The sequence below is a fragment of the Myodes glareolus genome, chromosome 14 (genome assembly GCF_982192425.1).
Source record: "Myodes glareolus chromosome 14, mMyoGla1.1, whole genome shotgun sequence".
NCBI lineage: Eukaryota > Metazoa > Chordata > Mammalia > Rodentia > Cricetidae > Myodes > Myodes glareolus.
In genome coordinates, this window is record NC_142039.1 from 41,013,990 (window position 1) to 41,017,735 (window position 3,746).

Below are 3,746 nucleotides of genomic sequence, written 5' to 3' on the forward strand. Positions count from 1 at the left end.
ATCTTCCACCCAGGAGGCCCTTCCCAAACTGCCAAACCTCACAGACTGCCAGGACCCACATTCCCCTGCCTCAGCCTCCTAAAGTACCTCCCACTCCATTGCCTATTCCTTTCCGTTCTTTCCCAATAAATTCCCATCTTCTTCAGCTGTGCTCCTGTGCATGACCAGTTGGTCCATGACAGACGCTAAATACAGTGAGGCTGAATTAGGTGTGGATGAAAGAAAGGCAGTGCAGGGTGGGCAGGGCCCATGTATCGTATGTAATGTTCTCTTAGGTATGGAACTGGCGTGTCTAGTTTCAATCGACGATCAAAACTTTCTTATTTTAGGTGTCAGAGATCCCTTAGAGGTGAGGGTGATTTATTAAGAAGCCTTGAATGTGTTGATAGACTCAGGACATTGCTGTAAACTGGAGACCAATCATCTTAGTGTTTCTACCGCTGTGGACTAACAGCACCTTGACAAAGAAAGGGCTTATTTCATCTGACAGGTTCAGCTCACAGAAAGTCCTGAAGGGAAAGTCAAGTCAGGTCCTGAAGCAGAGACCATGGAGGAGTGATGTTTACTGCCTTGATCCTTAGCCTGCTTTGCAACACATCCGTGGATCACCAGCCCACAATGGACTGTGCCCTTCTACACCAATCACTAAGAAATGATGCACTGGCTTTGCCCACAGGGCAATCTCGTGCAGGGCATTTTCTCAGTGGAGGTTCTCTCTTCTCAAATGACTCTAGCTCCTGTCAAGTTGACAAAAACTTAGCCAGAACACCAGTGTGTCTGCTGTAAAAACTCAAAACAATGGAAGTTTTAAGCCTTAGTTTAGGAATAGGGACATCCATAGCTCAAAGGGTCTCTAAGGTTAATATTTATCTCTTACTAAGTAAGGCATTGTCACTCTCTAGTGCACACTGTAGTCCCCTAGATCCTGTATGCCCTTGGATATCCCAACAAATTAAATCGAAACACAGATCCAATGCTATTCCCAGTCGGCTGTGTGCCATGAGGAAGAAGAGAGAGACAACACTTATGGGTTCCAAAGACTTTAATAAATCACCATCTAAGCGGGTCAGTGGTCAATCAGGGCTGCAGGACAAGGACTCGGGAGCCTTGCTTTTCCTGGCAGCCCTGAGCAGGGAAAGAAGCAGGGTTTATAAGCACAAATATTTAGAAGCACAAACATTTGGTGCAAAGTTACAGTTACAATTTTCACCAATCAGAAGTCACAGAGGAGAGACTTTCCTTGTGAATCCCAACACAGTCAACTGGCATAGAATGGAAGCCTTTCAGTGCAACTGATCAGATTCAGTCCTTCACGACTTCCTTTCACATTGTTTTTTTTTACTTTCATTTCTTCCTTTGCCGTCAGGATCTTCTCCTAGAATACAATCATTGAGGGATTGGAACTGGTGGTGTGATCTCCCGTGTTTTATGGTTTAAGGAGCTGGACTCCTCTCTGATCAACCCCTACTCCTCTTCTGAGCTCTAGACATGGTATTTCATGTCTTTGTTTTCCCATTCTACTTTGGAAAGCTGAAATAACAGGCTCAAGAGAAGTACAGTCTCTCTAATGGGATAGTTATCCTACCCACCCTTAAAAGTGGATCCACCCTCCCTAAGTCACCTCATTTTCTGTGACTTACCTGTTTGTTTCCCATCTGCCCATGTCTTTATCTTGCCTCTTATCTTCTTTTCCCAAAAAATTACTCCTATTACAGCCCCCACGATGACGTATGAGAACATCAGTCCTATTGGGGAGAATTGAAGAAGATGGTGCTGTAACAACCCAAAAGAAGACCCTTTCCTAGCATCTTTGGAGAGGTCAGTAGCTCTTCCAGCACCAATTCTAATTGATCTTAATAACAAAAGCCCAGTGTCAGATAGTATTATTTTAATAGTAAAAGCCTACTAGTTCTTACCTGTATGAAATCCTAGACCGTATGGGGTATCCTGTCTCTACAATTCCTCAGACCGAATGTCTTCTCAAAATACGTCAGACTGCCCTGAGTTCCTGTCTCCTCCCACCTTATATTCCTTTCTCCACCCAGTCATATCACTCCTGCCTCTACCTCCCTAGTGCTGGGATTAAAGTCCTGTGATCCCAAGTGCTGGGATCACCTTTGTGTGAGCTCTGTTTCTCTTTCAATCTCTTGTAGCCCAGGGTGGCCTTGAACTCACATTGATCCTTCTCCTTCTGTCTCCCGGGTACTGGGATTAAGGTTATGGGCTACTACTGTATTGCCTCTATGGCTAACTCGTGGTTTAGCTCTGCACTCTGAACTTCAGGCAAGCTTTATTTTTGAGATCACAAACAAAATATCAGTACAAGTTCTAGGACGCTCAGGGCCTGGGGTGGGGATGGTGGGTCCCTTGTGTACACCAAGCCTTGCTCCATCCAAGCCTTCTTTTGTCAGTGATTGTGTCACTTTGGGCCACCTCTACAGGACATCATACCTTGACCAGCTTTGGGCAAGTGACTATCTACACTGACATGCTGGTTCTTGAAGAAAACAAAAAGATGAAGTGTGTCAATGCAATAGGATATGGTATTTCTCTCCTTCTAAGAGACTGGAACTCTGCCTGGACATCACAGCCATTCTTCACTAATACAGCTTCAGGGCACACAAGACTGCTAGCCTACCGTGTACTCAGTCTGCCTACATAACCTGCCTTATAGAGGACAAAGTAACCAACCTTACTTTTCTTGTATTTCCCAGTAGTCACCTTTTACAGACTACATGATATCATAGTTGGGTCTTATATTATCTGCTTTTTCATGGTTCTGAACCAGAGTGGAGCCCACGTGTTCTGATCATCTCTGCTGGAATCACTAAAATAGAAACTGGAAGGAATATTTATTGCCTGATAAGCAATGATTTTTGATAACTATGTTTCTAATCTTCTTAATTGGGGTCAGTTGGAATCTGTGACTTAATCCCTTGTAATAATACCTTGCTAAAGATTTCTGTAAAGTGTCCCTTATTTTCTCCCTCTGTGACCATTTCTGTGCTGTTTAGTTGTGGGTGTGGGAGGCATGAACCCCCTTGTTGGAGAGAGAAACATCCCGACAGATACAGAAAGAGGGACAGATTCACAAGACAGCCTCACAGGCAGGCACAGATTCAGACTCCTACAACAGAGAGACAGGCGGGGGAGAGGGGACACAGGGAGAGTTAGTGCTCACATCTGGACTCAGTCTTCACCAAATGTCACTAAAGGTTAGTGCTTTAATTTATCTCCTTAATGCAGCAGCCACACATTAATGGCGAGTTTAATATTAATGGATTCAAACCAACTGCACTCACTTTCCTGTATGTCTTTTCAAGATTAGATGTTAGTTCTTCTATTTGGTGGTACACTCACTCACACAGCTCCCAGATACAGCAAGGTCTTCAGGAAGGTGTCAAACTTAGTACCTGTGGGCATTTACATACAGATAGATGTCCATTCTTGGAAAATGCTACACTACAGACCCACCTCCGTCCACCCCACCACACACAAAATGAGTTATGATGTAATAAAAAAATTAAGACTATTTTACAACAGATGTTGACATACTTAAGACAGTTCTTTAAAGCCTTTTGAGATGCCCTGTAGATGATCCAGAGGCATTTTTGCTTATTTTGTTCCTTTCCGTGATGACCAGATCGGAACAAATTGTTGACAGGTCTATGCATCCATCTGTCTTCTTTGACTCTTGGGCAGCAGTGTCTCTTGCTCTCCCTTTCTGAACTGTGGGACCTCCTGAT

General features: G+C 44.0%; 1 long non-coding RNA gene across 1 annotated transcript; it reads right to left on the bottom strand.

Moving 5' to 3' along the window:
* Positions 1–1,024: 1,024 nt before the first annotated feature.
* LOC148119841 (uncharacterized) lies at positions 1,025–2,069 on the bottom strand. Its single transcript, XR_015734931.1, has 3 exons — positions 1,917–2,069; positions 1,641–1,745; positions 1,025–1,375 (listed from the first exon to the last, which is right to left on the bottom strand). It is a non-coding gene; the product is annotated as an uncharacterized LOC148119841 (long non-coding RNA).
* Between the last annotated feature and the right edge of the window lie 1,677 nt (positions 2,070–3,746).